The sequence below is a fragment of the Chionomys nivalis genome, chromosome 9 (genome assembly GCF_950005125.1).
Source record: "Chionomys nivalis chromosome 9, mChiNiv1.1, whole genome shotgun sequence".
Lineage (NCBI taxonomy): Eukaryota > Metazoa > Chordata > Mammalia > Rodentia > Cricetidae > Chionomys > Chionomys nivalis.
In genome coordinates, this window is record NC_080094.1 from 76945345 (window position 1) to 76960873 (window position 15529).

Consider the following 15529-nt stretch of genomic DNA (forward strand, 5'->3'; position numbering starts at 1 on the left):
TGGCCCAGGATAAGCCTTGGAGCTCAACACATAAATTTTTCCTTTGGTCTTCCTTTCTAAGTTACCAAAGGATGCTAAATGTCTGCCTTTTCCTGAAGCTGTTTCGCAGTGGTGTTTGGAAGGTCCCTGGTAAAGCCCATGCCAACCCCCTATGTCATCTACAATCAGTTTGCAGATTTTCTGTTATCTAAGGGATTCTTAAGTTACAAGAAGTGGAATGAAGGGTGCTCCCTGCTTCAGTCATAGCTCGACCACTGAATACTCCAGGGATGCAAAGACCACATTAGGAAAAGGGAATGCAGGAGACTGTGAGAAGTGCAGTCTGTGCTCCATCACTTCCCCTGCTGTGCCATTCCCTCCTTCAACACCATCCCAGCCATCCTACCCACTACCACAAGCCATCCTCCACCTGCTTTATTATCATAGTTTTGTGTTAATACATTCTGTTGATCTGCAGTGTCAGGTTGGATATTGAAATTTAAATTGGATCCCTTCAATTTTCAATAACTAACACTTGGGCTTCTGAGTCTGGGGCTTTCTTGTAACTCAAATCCATTCTAGAGTGTCAATCACTTGCATCAGCACCCCACACTGCAATGGGCTTTCATGGAGAGATTCCCCTTTCTCCTTCCTGAACATTTGCAAAGGCATTTGCTTAGAATGCAGACAACCTGCATCGCTACAGCAGTCCAGCTTATCAGTGAGCACAGCTTGCTGGAACAACTGCGTGGGCCACCCTGTCCCTCATTTGCTTGTTCCCAGTAGCCAGGTCCTTGAAAACCACAGAAGAGGGGGAGGGAGAGGGAAAAGAAGCAGAACATTCAATTAATGAACATTTTCTTCACCGATAAATAAGAAAATTAGGATCACTCACTGTATTTCAGACTCAGCACAGCTACATCCCGAGGGAAATCCAGGTGGTTAAGAACAAGAAAGAACGTACGGTCTTGACACCAAAAAGGAAAAGAAAAAGAAAACGAAAAGGAGGTTGGTGAAGAAAAAAAGATCCAACTGCAATTATCCTTCAGTTTTAGTCAACATGGGCACCAATCCAAGAGTCCTCTGCTGATTTCTTTCCCAATCAATGCTTCGTTCCTCCACGGTCAACTTTTCTTCAGTGAAATTTTTTTGCAGATCTATTATTAATTTTCTCTCTTTCTTGTGGGAAATTCAAAGAGAAAAAATATGTATATATATATCAGGTCTTTACTTTCCTAAAAATGCCCCCAAACTTTTCATTTCAAAAATATCTCCTTGGCGTACTTTCTCCTTTAAAGAAAAAAAAAATGAACACACTTTTTCTTTGTGTATCCTCAGTTCTCCATTTCCAAACATCCTTGGGGGAGGGGGACAGCTATTTTATGATTATTTATTTATGTCAGAACACACTAAACCCCGCAGGTCTGACATCAGCTTATTTCATTTTTTCCCTCAATGCTCCCCGTGTGGCCATATACACATTTATGTCACGATCCAGGTCTCACAAGAAAAAGCTTCATTCTTTCTTCTTTCTGGCACAATCAGTTTATCCTCTGCGTTCTGCTCCAAGAGAGAGCTGCGTCCCGCATTCTTCATTTTAGCAAGGCACCCAACAGCCACCTCATCCGGGGAGGTAAAAAAGAAAAAGAAAAAAGAAAAGAAAGAAAAAAAAAGGAACAAAAAAGTCTTTCTTTACATCCTTGATTCCAGTCCCCAGCTCTCCCTTCGGATAATTTGGGGATCAACTGCCCCCACCGGCTACCCTTCCGGCCGGCCCCTTCGTCGAAGATCTGATTAGATTTCTCATCACAACCCAGTGCGCAATTGGATTTTTGATTTCAGCCACCCAGCCAGCCACCTTCCCCCTCGCCCCTCCAAACTCCCTGTTAGATCCTGTCGCCTTCCCTCCACCGCCTCTGCGATTTCATAATCTCACGTTAAATGGAGTGCGGGGGGCGGGGGCGGGGGAGGGGGCGGAGGTAGAGGAGGAAAATTTCAAGGCTCCGTCAGCTGTCAAGAACAAACCCCGTTCCGCCCCCGGTCAGCTACTTTTTCTTAAGGCTCAGGGTGGCTTTCACTGAGTCCCCTCCCCCACCCGCAGTACAGGGTCCAGGTCCTCCAGGTATTGCTGAACTCGGCGATCAGGGCAGGGATCACCAGAGAGACGCGTGATGCGGTCCCTCTCCAGCGGCCACTGCCAGCACGGGTGTCCCCTTCTCCATCAGCTGGTCGCAGATCTCGAGTCTCCCGGGCGGTCGAAGTTCAGACTGGGCTTTTATTTCGTACGGGGAAAGCAATGTGACGGGACTGACGTAGTGTTAGGTAAATTTGAAAAAAGAAGAAAACAAACAAACATATATTTAAAAGCAAAAAAAAAGGGGGGGGGGTAAGAGAAAACGACGAAACGGGAACGAAGAGGGTTAAAAAAAAAATCCCTAATCACTGGCTCCTCTCATCCTTCTGGAATGAAACTGCAGCTTTGATCTCATTTCCAGCTGCGTTGAGGATGGTCTGGAGCCACAAGTTGGTTCCTCTGTGCGCAGTCTTTCCTGACGCCCGCTGGTCCCCCGCGAGGAGACGCGTCCTCGGGCGCGCAGCTGCTCCGCGCGGGTCTCAGTGCCATAGTCCCGACTCGCGACTCCCTGTGCCGGGGAAACCCGGATCCCCTTCCATCCACTTCGGCATGAACTCTGCCTTCTCCCTCTCCTCTCTCTCCAGATAAAAGAATGCGCTCCCTGAGTGGTTGGCAGCGTCTGCCAGTCTAGACTTTTCTCTCCACCAATGCCGAATCCTGTTACTTAGGGTCCAGGCTCCCCAAAGCGTACCCAGACTGCAGTCTCTTCCCCTTCTCTGGTCCTCTTTCTTGCCCCTTTCCCGTTCCCTTTCTCCGCTAGAGATCAGTAAAATACAATTACCCAATTACCTCCCATCATCTTAGCAGTGATTGGTCAATTGCATTAACACTTGAAGTCAGGGAAGAGGGGATTGGAGACTCTGAGGTGTGGCATTGCTGCCACCTGGAGGGAACAGTCGGAAGAACGCCGTTTTAAAGCGTGCCCCTCACTGTCAGTGGCTAGCAATCAGGAATGAAATTCAGGCTGTGTGGGAGTTATCATTTTTATTTTTATTTTTAAAAGCTTGTCTGTTTTCATCCCGAAAGCCAAGAGTTTTGAAGTACATAGGAGAATACATTGAAATCGAATCACCACTGGATTCAAAAGTATTAACAAACACAAAGCTTTGATTTCGGATTGGATGGTAAGAGTCTCTCTAGGAAGTACTGCAGGTGGTCCCAAGGAAGGGATTAAGCCTCGGTTCCTACAAAGAAGTAGTTCATGAGGGCTGGGGGGGGGGGGGCGCGGAGAGGAACCTGGGTACCTCAAGAGCTACTAGAGAGGGAGAGCATGGGAGAGCAGGTTAATCCCTCCAGGAGGAAACAAGTGTAAAGGCGAGATAGGAGCCTTCAGCCTATGCAGTGTTGCAGTAAATTGGCCTGTTCAGTTTGTAGGAGACATTCAGGACAGCTTGACAACTCAATTCCAGCATCCCTAGCTCTTGGATGTGGGCTTTTCCATCAACTCGTGTTAGAGGAACGCTTGGCATATTTCAGCTCCACTGCATTTCCTAAGAAGCAGGGACCCAGACCATAGAACAGTGACATGAATAGGTATTTGTTTTGCCACTCGTCTCTGCTTTATAATGATCACAAAGCTCTTTCCATGAGCTGCAGCCACTTAACATGCCTGTCAAGCATGTTATTTGAGATATGAGACTAATGAAATCAGGAATAAGGAATGTAACAATTAGAGATCATGCTTATTGACGATGAAAAATAAATAAAGATTTCTGTTTCCCCTTCTCCCAGTAAAGATCTTCAGGCTGAATTTTATTTCTTTTCTAGCACTAAAAAGATTCTCTTGGGTTTAAACAGAGTTAAATAGAATGTGATAATGATAAAGAGAAGTAAAACAGAGCAAAAAGACAAGGAGAGAACTTTTGTGCTACTATGGAAACATCAGAGATTTATTGAAGTTCATTCCAAATGTTCTTTTCTATTCTTTGTTGTATAATATTAATACATTGTATACTATATGCAATGCACTATTTTGTTACTTCTTTGGACTTTGAAAGTTTATTTTTATACATTTGTTTGAAGATGAAGAAATTGTAATATGTGTTTCAGAGGTCCCGACCTGCTAAGGAAAATACCCTTCTTTCACATTCAGCTGCAATTGCTTATGGCTCCCAATGTTTTCAAGAGCTTTTATATAGTTGCAACTCATATATAATGTGAATTTGTGGAGGAGTTAATGCTTTTATATTTAAGTGGATGTTCGGATGTTACATGTTTTGCTTCACAAACACTAGTAGACCATATTTGTTTATCAAAATGGAGTATACTAGATGCTTGCTAGACATCTTTATCACCCTTCAGAGCAAAGAAATCTCTCAAAAGAAAAGGAAGAGTGCTAAGTAGGGAAGCAGGAACTAGAAAAATTTCCCAGGTCTGCTTAGCTTCTCATTACAAACTGAAGAACCACAGTTTCTGATTTGCTCTATAAGACACTGAATTGGTTAGTTGGTATTCATATTTTTGCATTCAAAGTCAATTATTAATTGAATATGTAATATGATATACATATATCACATATATGTATAGTAGTTTGCATCTTCTTTATTACATCACTCTATTTAATATTCAAACAAGTTCCTGAAACATTTTGAAGACAAAGTGAAATGACAAATGATATGCTTGGTAAATGACCGCCAAATATTAATCAGTCTAGCTGATTTCAGTTTTGCTAGTTTCACATAAATGACTAGGTTTTAGTAATATGAAGAGCAGCCTGTCAAGACAGTCAAGATCACGCAGGCTGTGATTATTATGGATCCCCAGAGGTGAGTTGTAGCACTGTATGGAAATTCCATTGCTGCTTCCCGCCATATTAGCTGCTGTGTGGCATTAGTTAAAATGAACTGAAATAAGGAATCAACAAGGGGGAACATCATAAAAGCGCACATGCAAATTCAGGTGCTAAGACACAAAAGTGTAGATAGTTATACTGCAGAGCTGTCAGTTATGGCCAATAGATGAATATGTTTAGGTAAGATTCTTCAGAAGCCCTCCTTTAGAAGGATTAATTGCCTAGTAAGTAACCCGTCTCATCCTCATGCTTCCCACTCATCAGTACTTCTTGTTACCAAAATCCTGTCTAGAATTAAAGGTCAGTGGACAGAGATGGCTGGGGAAGATGGGGAGGGACGCTACCTACCACAGTAGTTTCTTCTGTGTATACACAGAATTCCACATTTTATTTTCTTTTGATGTTTAGACATATGAGTAAAATAAAATTGTCTTATTATTTCTCTGGACTGGTGATGCGAACTGGCATAATCTTTAACAAACAGCAGGGGACAGCACCTTGTAATCAAAACAACAAATAGCATGAATTTAGTAACTTTGTTTAAAAATAAAGCGAATAAGACTGTGTATGTTGTGCTGCTAATCAGATTTAAGGCATGGTAGGCCAGTCTGTCAAGGCATAGTGTACACACACACACACACACACACACACACACACAGAGTCTATTTTATGATAGAAATCCCAAAAGTAAATATTCTTTATTTTAGTTTCAATTCTATTATATACAGGTAATAATGGCATCAAATTTGCTTCTGTAATTCACACACATAGTAATGTGAATTAAACCCATTAAACTAACTTAAAAATTACTTTGATATTAAAATCTATTTTTTGTGTGCATATGTGGGCAATATAACATAGACACTGCTTCTCAAAGAAATAGAAGACATCCCAACAACTGTATATGCTTAGCTTCTTGCTAATACTCATGAGGATCCTAAAGTCTAGGTATGCTTGCATCTAGTTGATAATTGTTCATTTCCAATATATTCCTTTTATGATGACTACTCCAAAACTCAATACTTATCCCATAGAAATTTGCTGTTTGTTATATCTTAGATTTTAATGTTAGTTATAACAACTAGTGTTTAATGACAGCTTAAAATACCAAGCTTGGTTCAAGGTAGGTTACACATTTCTACTCATGACCTACTCTCAATAATCTCAATAACTTTATGAAATTGATATTATTATAACACCAGTTTCAGGGATCCAGATCCAGAGATCAGGTTAAATAAATGCTTGGCTTGGCAGAATTACTTCCCTTCAGATACCGAGGCTGCAAACAAATCTTTGCTATGTATAGAAATAACTCATTCCTGTCCCTCTAATGCTAGCCCAAGAGCATTTACCTATATTTATAATATTTTCCCCTGGCTGTGTGCGTGGATATCTAAGACTATGGTATTAGAGTGTAAGTATCTATATATGTTCATTTTTTTTTCTTCAAGACAAGTGACCCCAAACACACAGTGCAATTGATGATGACCTTAAACTTCTGATCCTTCTACCTCTCCCCCCGCCCCAGTGGTGAGCCTGTAGGCATACAACACTACAAATAATTATTTTTGTAATAATAGGTACAATTGAGCTACATTTTCACATTCATTATTTTCATTTTATCTAATATTTTCATCAATATTGTTAGTAAAGTGTTAGAAAGTAAAATGTTTGAAATATTGAAGCAGAGAGAAAAGGCTACCATCAAGCATGGTTTTATCAGAAAATATATAGTTTCAGATTAAGTGATGCATAATACATGCTTGATAACCTGTTAACTGGAAACAGTAATAATCTGTTTTTGTTTTTTCCCCTCATGAGTCAGAAGGTCTGTCAGGGATAAGTTAAGCAGTAATTCTGATATTTTTAAAGTATCATGTATAAATCAACTCTTTTAACTTTCCATGGCTCAAAACAAATTACTTCATAGAAGAATGAGCCTACCTTCCCACCTCGAAAGTATAGAAACTAGATACTGCATAGATGAAAAGAGTGAAGAATCAGAGCAATTGTAATCTGTCACATCTTCTACCCTTCACAAACACCTGCCTTCTTTCATGGTCTCTGGACTCTCCAGACAAGATAAATACCCATGTTAGAATCATTTGTTGCATTCTAAAAGATGTATACTAATCCCTTACTATGTGGCAGCTGTTGTGGAAGATATCACTAATTCCTGGGTACCACACTTCCCTGATGACATCTTTTGACATTAAGAGGACATCATTAATTCCTCTGGACAGCACTTTTCTTTGACAACATCGAAATGTTTCCTTTATTTCCCTATCATTTTTTTTTTATTTTACAAAACTGACTAGAGTTCTTAGATACACTTTTGTTATGTTTGTTTCTTTTTTTCTGTTATATCCCTGTCTAGACCTAGTTGGGAAAGGCAAAAAACAAATGAGAAAGTCTGAAGAAGTGAATGATAAAGGAAAACAAAATCTGTTCCATATACAACAACAAGAAACCACACACTGGGTATAGTCAGTTTGAAGAGAAATTAGTGACTTTAATATTCATCAAGACTCAGATTGCTGATGACATGTCTGACTTTTTGCCTCTTAATAAATTTTGAATGATTTAATAAATGAACTGTCTACTTAGTTGGGTGGGAAAAACTGATAGATAGTAGTTATACTAATTTAATGTTGATTTAGGAGAGTGGAGAGATGGCTTAGTTAGTAATTCCATGCTGCACAAGTACCAGGACCTAAATTCGATTCCCTGTCATCAACCTTAAAAGCTAGGCATACTGTACTCAGTTGTATTCCCAGCACTGAAAAGGCAGAGACAACTGTTATCTCTGGAGCTTTCTCGGTGGTTTTTATGGTCAAGTTAGTAAGCTCCAGGTTGAATGAGATACATTGTCTCACTAAAGAAGTCAGAGATTGGCTGATGGAGACACTTCCTATGTTTTTCTAGGTATGGGTAGACAGGTAAATGCACATTCATATGCATACATACAACATAAATAATTATTAAATGTGATCACAATATTAAAAAGAAAGTTAGTGGGAAGAGCTGCAGAGGCAAGAAAAGATCATTAGCTTCCTCTAGATGGGACAACTTGGAAGAAGCTTTCTATAGAGCAATTTGCTGTGTAAAAGACCCTCTCTGTGCAAATACTCAGGGGATGGCTCCAATTTGTCCATTTTGCAGCTGGTAGATAGATAATAAGCATTATTTTAAAAAAAGAAAGAAAAGTTACCATGAAGCTGGCTGAATTCAATTTCCTCACCGTCACATACAATTGTTATTAGCTATTCAGAGCTCCAGAGTCGTGGTTGTCAAACTAGTATATATAATACCCTTCGTAGAAAGTTATCCATTACAAAGCAGTGTGGAAAGCAAGGGTATTTAGTGAAGAAGTACCACTAGTGGGAGGAGTGTTTATCATTTAAACTACACTGGGTGTCAAGACTAATTGTATGAGTTACTTAATGTCATAAGAAGAAAGACTTCAAAAATGTATGACAATTTTTCAGTTCAAAGTTTACTTTTATTCAGTTATATCGTAGAAAACCTTTTTAAATGGTGACCTTAGACCTTACAAAGAACAATTTCCTTAATCTACATTTTCGAAGGGAGATAGTCCTTGTGAGTCGATACTAAAGTATGTGTGTGTGTATGCGCGCGCGCGTGCATGTGCGTGCATGCTTGTGTGTGTGTTTCTGCGTGCACGCATAAGCGATCCCATCTAATTTAGGAATCTTTGCTCTGGGAAGAAAATTGCCCATAAAGGTATCTTTAAAACCCCACCAGGAGTTAGTAGATGGTGTGAATCCAGTTGTGTAATTTGAGAAGACAGCTGCATTTTATCCAGCTAAATCAGCATTTGACTCTAAACAACTCCTTAGGAATGTCCCTGTATTCCAGCATTTGTTCCACAGTGCAGATTCAGGAAGATAGCTTTATCTTCCGCGCCACATTACCATTGTTCTTTCTGGAAGGTAAGCGCTTCACATTTCTCTTCTGTTCACACTGAAGATTCAGACACTTCTGTGATTCCAGGCTATCAGCCAATTTGATAGCCTATATTGTTAGAATAGCAGAATATTTTAATGCTCAGATTTTTATTGAGCAAAATGTTTATATACATTTGTGTTCTTTTATGGACTTGTATGTGTGTGCGTATATATTTATATATGTGTATGCATATATGAGACTATATGTGTGGAGGTCAGAGGTAAATATGAAGTGACATCCTTAAAAGTTGTTTGTGTGTGTGTGTGTGTTTATGTGGATACACTCATGGGTTAAAGATGAGTTGGGTATTGTACGACTCTCTGCCTGATATCCTTAAGCCAGCATCTCTCACTGAATCTAAAATTTTAGTATGGCAACCAGGAAGCCCAGAGATCCTCTTGTCTGGGCCTCCACAGTTCCCAGATTCCACGTATGCACTGCTGCTCCAATGTTTTTATATGTGTTCTTGGGAACAAAGCTCATGTTTAAACTTAGCACCAGACACTTTACTGACAGAGGTCTCTCCTCAGATCCCCTATTTTGCAAACCAGTTTTAAGAGGAAAAATGCCCTGAATGTGTTTCAGATTTGTTTTTAAAAATCTGTTATATATACACAGAAAATGAAAATACTTATCTCATGAGTAAAATAATACTCCAGAAAAATAAGCCTAGTGAATACAAGGAAATATGATTTACCCAAAACAGCAATCAGGTGTACATGGTACTTCCTTGATTGACTTCGTAGAATTTCTCATTCTATTAACAACTGAACTAATTTTATATGATCTGTAGAAAACTGAATAGATATTTCTATAACATGTGAGGACCAAAAAGTATGTTCAAACATGTGGTTTCTTTGCACAAAGTAAAAACAGCTGAATGTTCAATGATTGTATATTTGATATTTTACTATCATCTTCAATTGACAGTCTTCCAGAATTAATTTTTAATGTATTTTTTTAGATTTTTTAGTAATTAAAGTTTTCATTGAAATAATAACTTGTATGCCATAAACTTCAATTTTTATAAATAATAGCATATTTTTATTGATTTTAGGAGACAAATTTTAAAATATCATGGCATTTTTTTCTTATGTAAACTTATGCTTTTATTCTTTTATAGCTATATTTAGCAAATAATAAGATTTTGAAATTGCAATAAATAAATAATAAAGCTCATCTCCCTTTCCAATAATATTTTCTTTTTAAATTTTCTTTTTTTTTTTTTGGTTTTTGGTTTTTCGAGACAGGGTTTCTCTGTGGTTTTGGAGCCTGTCCTGGAACTAGCTCTTGTAGACCAGGCTGGTCTCGAACTCACAGAGATCCGCCTGCCTCTGCCTCCCGAGTGCTGGGATTAAAGGCGTGCGCCACCACCGCCCGGCTTTTAAATTTTCTTTTATATTAATCAAAATCATCAACTTTAGGTTTGCCTTCATAAAAATAGATATTAAATGAAAATTTGCACATAAACACTAGCCATTTAATTCAATCCAGTCAATTTATGTATTAAACAATATTCACTGATTATATTGGTGTGCTTTCTATTGTAGCATTAGTAGTTTATATCTCCTCATAGAGATACTTGCATATTGAATAGACTGGTGCTTGTGTCCATATTCAGAATGAGAGTGAAGTTGTTTCAAAGAAACAACCATGGATTTGAGCCATGAGCACCAAGTCTGGAATTTTATAGACTCAAATTAGAACTGGACAGGTATTTATTCCTTTTGCATTAGAAAAACCGCAGCTACAGGTAAGGAACTTCACAGGCATTTGTGATAAAAGATGAGCTTGCATATCGCCATAGAACCTTCATCTAGCGATGGATGGAGATAGAGACAGAGACCCACACTGGAGCACCGGACTGAGCTCCCAAGGTTATAATGAGGAGCAGAAGGAGAGAGAACATGAACAAGGAAGTCAGGACCATGAGGGGTGCACCCAACCACTGAGACAGGGGGGCCGATCTATTGGGAGCTCACCAAGGCCAGCTGGACTGCTACTGAAAAAAACATGGGATAAAACCGGACTCTCTTAATGTGGTGGACAATGAGAGTTGACGAGAGGCCAAGGAGAATGGCACAGGAACTTTCATCTGGCGATGGATCGAGGGAGAGACAGAGACCCAATTAGGATCAACCGTCTGAGCTCTTAAGGTCCAAATGAGGAGCAGAAGGAGGGAGAACATGAGCAAGGAAATCAGGACCACGAGGGGTGCACCCACCCACTGTGACAGTGGAACTGATCTATTGGGAGCTCTCCAAGGCCAGCTGGACTGGGACTGAATAAGCATGGGTTGAAACTGGACTCTCTGAACAAGGCGGACAATGAAGGCTGATGAGAAGCCAAGGACAATGGCACTAGGTTTCGATCCTAATACATGAACTGGCTTTGTGGGAGCGTAGCCTGTTTGGATGCTCACCTTCCTGGACCTAGATAGAAGTGGGAGGACCTTGGTCTTCATGTAGAGCAGGGAATTTGGACTGCTCTTCAGTATCGAGAGGGAGGGGGAGTGGACTAGGGGGAGGAGAAGTGGAGTGGGGATAGGGGGAGGGGAGCGGGGGGAGGGGGCAATATGTGGGAGGAGGGGGAGGGAAATGGGAAACGGGGAGCAGTTGGAAATTTTAAGTAAAAAAGAATAAAAAAAATACAAAACGAGAAAAAAAAATGATGAGCCCAAAGTATACAGCCAGGTCAAGGACTCTTTTGTCTTTTGAAAGAGTTTATATGGAAGGTACAGAGATTTTATTTAAGGACACTGAATTAAGGAGTTATGCCATAAGTTTGAGATTTACTAACGCCATTGCATGGGACATGTGCTGATGAGTTTGAAAAGGAGCAGGTTCTCTTGGACCCTAGAAATTCATGAGAAAAGGATTGAGGAATATGAGGATTTACACAATGTAGCAGCTCTGCGGTTAAAAAGGGTGAGCTGGGTTTAGGAACTGTCAAGTGTTAGAATCCACAAAATAATACTAATTTGCATATTTATTAAGTGAGCATCTGTGTTTGGACACATGTGGTGTTCTATTTGGACACTGTCTAAACTCTCTTTCAATATAGGAAAGTGACTCATCAAATAATTCTCTCTAGACTGCAATGGCAGCTGTCTTAGAAAGTGTTGATTTCCTGCCATTCCCATTCCTGGAGCATAGGGCACCTGTCACTGCTGGGTTTTCATGGTGTGTTTGAATTAAATCTGCAGTTTCTAAACCTTGTCTCTGAGTAGCTATTTGGTCTACAAAATAGGAGGGGTGGCATCACCAAAGTGGGACTATGTTCTGTTAGCCAGAAAAAAAATAATACAAAAAAAATAAATGAAATAAAATAAAGTGAAAAATGAAAACACTTCAATTGATGATTAATCCTTTCCTAAATTTTTATAATTAGATTTTCATTGTTTTTCTTATGTTTATTTGGGTTTGTGTTAACATATGGCAAAATAAAAAGTTAGGAAGCCTAAAGTACTCTGTATTTATTTATTCTGATGATTTAAAAGGAATTAAAGTCTGAGATCCACTTGGCTCATAGCTGCTTGGACCTTTGTGCTCACATTTTAGTCTTTCATTGGACTATTTATGCCTGGAGACAGACTTTCATGTGGAACAGCAGAACGATGTGATTGACATTATTCAACCTTTCACAAAACTTATCAGTTGTCTCCATCAATGACTTTAGGAAATGCTCACCAATGCACTAAGTGCATTTTTCAAAATCCAAATTCTAAAGTGAAATTGATGACATCTTACAAACACTTGTCCAAAAGTTCTTTGCACAGCAAGATACAAAGTTGAAAAAAACGCTAAGAATCAAAGTGATAGCATCACTTACCAAAACTAACTTTTCAGGATCCCTTCAACACAGTCCTATGAACCTGGCTCAAACCACTTTCCATGAGCACCCTCCTCCTCCACCTGCCGCCCAATACCCCTGACAGTGGTCCCAGCAGCTGGTTCTTTTTCTTCAGGTGTTGCTGACAAGCTATGCAATTAAAGTAAGCTCCAGTCGCAGAAGGGTGCCTCTAAGTGCCTGTGCAGTCAAATGCCACAGATTTCAAAGGAAAATGACATGAATTAATTTCCCAAGAAGAATAAGAAAAATATAAAAGAAGAAAGAAAAGGAAAAGTCAGAAGGATGGCAGCTCTCTGTAACACAATATGCAGATTATGGCACCCACTGATTGATAGAGGTGTCAAAAAGCATGCCTTTCAGATAGAAACAAAGCTTCTGAAAGAGTTTGGGAGCTCTTTTGCTCATTTTCACATGAAATATGAACTGATAAAGTCAAAGTAAAATTAGTTTTTCTTGGTATCTTTAACTTCTTCGCTATACTCAGATCTGTCTTTGAGGACAATAGTTCCTTGTGAAACAGAATAGGATTCATTCAAAGATACCAGGAGTAAAATTAAAATTTCTTATATTGACTTATCAAATTATTCTTTGGCTGGTTTCAACCTCCGCTCTGCCTTTTTTTTAAACCTTTACCCCCACATCACCTGTCCCTGCACTTTGCCTTCTGTATTGACTCCTTCTACGCCCAAATGGGGCTTTGCATATGTTTCCATCTGTTCTTTTTTGGCACTGGTCTTTCTGATCTTCTAAGATAGCGTATCACTTATGAGCAGTTGCAGTAGACACCTGTTTAATATTTTCTGTACAACACTTGTCCGTTGTCTTTTTTTAATCCCTAGATTTATTTGCCTGTGTAGAAAATGTAGTCCATAGAAGCCTGAACCTTAACTTTCTTACTAATACTTCATTCATAGAATGGAACCCAGTATGAACATGAGTTTTGCATTAAAATTCCTGTAAGAATGATAGTAACAAGAACAAAAGCTAGACCAAAACTCCAATTGTAGAGTACTAAAAAGGGTTAATCCAAAGGTCTAAAAACAACATGTGCTTAAATAAATAGTAGTTATGTCTCTGGCCTTATTAATATATCATCAAATAAAAACATCAGAAAATATAGAAGAATTAGAGGTTTAAAAATTAGAAAATTTCAATCCTACCTACATAGATATGGGTAAATGCTTGGATCTTAACTCCAACACCCTGATTGATATGTTTTATTATTTCCTAGCTGTGCTATATGACTTATTCAACATGTACAAAACTCAAAGACTTTAGCAATAATCAGAAGCATCTGTTCCAGGTGGCTACAAGGCTGGAGATGAAAGAGTACAGATGCAATAGTTAGCATAGTTGCTGACACACTCATTATTAAAATATTCTATGCCAAGTTGTCAGTTACTGAAGCCCCCCCCCCCACACATCATTTCTTTGCATGCTACATGACCAGCCTGGCTTCTCTCTTAACAATGTGTTAAAACAGCAAGTGTAACAAAAAGCAATTTAAGAAAACAGCAATACGAGCAACAAAAGGAGAACCTTGCCTTCCCATATTAGGATGACTCTTCATCCTAGTCCCTACCTATCTCATTCAGCCAGACTGGAGGATAGAGTTACATTTATTAATATAAATAGGAAGAGAAATGAACCTTAAAGGTGTTTTAGGAAGTCTATTAAAGAAAATGTCATTTTGTCCTTATCTTTCCTATAAAAATTTAGGTACTGTATCTTCAGAAAGGTCATACTTTTCCTTTCTCCAAGTGTCAACTAATGGCTTTTACTTTTTGGTCTGATTTTGTCTGATGTAGGTAGTCATAACAACTCCAGGTATGGCACCTGCTTACTTCATGGTACTGAGGTAAAAATTAGTTTCTTAAGAATGAACCTTCAGATCAGTGCCCCATTTTTTTATTGGGTTCATTAGCATTTTAAAGTCTAGTTTCTTGAGTTCTTTATATATTTTGGAGATCAGACCTTTGTCTGTTGCAGGGTTGGTGAAGATCTTCTCCCAGTCAGTGGGTTGCCTTTTTGTCTTAGTGACAGTGTCCTTTGCTTTACAGAAGCTACTCAGTTTCAGGAGGTCCCATTTATTCAATGTTGTCCTTAATGTCTGTGCTGCTGGGGATAAACGTAGGAAGTGATCTCCTGTACCCATATGTTGTAGAGTACTTCCCACTTTTTCTTCTATCAGGTTCAGTGTGTTCAGACTAATATTGAGGTCTTTAATCCATTTGGACTTGAGTTTTGTGCATGGTGATAGATATGGATCTATTTTCAGAGAATTCTCAACAGAAGAAATTCAAATGGCCAAAAGACACTTAAGGTCATGCTCAACCTCCTTAGCAATAAGGGAAATGCAAATTAAAACAACTTTGAGATACCATCTTATACCTGTCAGAATGGCTAAAATCAAAAACACCAATGATAGCCTTTGCTGGCGAGGTTGTGGAGAAAGAGGCACACTCATTCATTGCTGGTGGGAATGCAAACTTGTGCAACCACTTTGGAAATCAGTGTGGCGATTTCTCAGGAAATTTAGGATCAACCTACCCCAAGATCCAGTAATACCACTATTGGGAATATACCCAAGAGATACCCCATCAAATGACAAAAGTATCTGTTCAACTATGTTCATAGCAGCATTGTTTGTAATAGCCAAAACCTGGAAACAACCTAGATGCCCTTCAATGGAGGAATGGATGAAGAAAGTGTGGAATATATACATATTAGAGTACTACTCAGCAGTGAAAAACAATGACTTCTCGAATTTTGCGTGCAAATGGATGGAAATAGAAAACACTATC

At 39.1% G+C, this 15529-nt stretch overlaps 1 protein-coding gene across 10 annotated transcripts in view; it reads right to left on the reverse strand.

Annotated features, from left to right (window-relative positions):
- Lrrc4c (leucine rich repeat containing 4C) overlaps nucleotides 1-15529 on the reverse strand; it is a 1388491-nt gene that overhangs the window by 164484 nt on the left and 1208478 nt on the right. For 4 of the 10 annotated variants that reach the window (XM_057780291.1, XM_057780300.1, XM_057780294.1 and 1 more), the window contains exon 1: nucleotides 875-2849. The exons of the other annotated variants lie outside the window; for them this stretch is intronic. The gene's annotated coding sequence lies outside the window, so the exon portion shown is untranslated. Of the gene's footprint in view, nucleotides 1-874; nucleotides 2850-15529 lie in introns of those variants that run through there. 10 annotated transcript variants of the gene reach the window in all.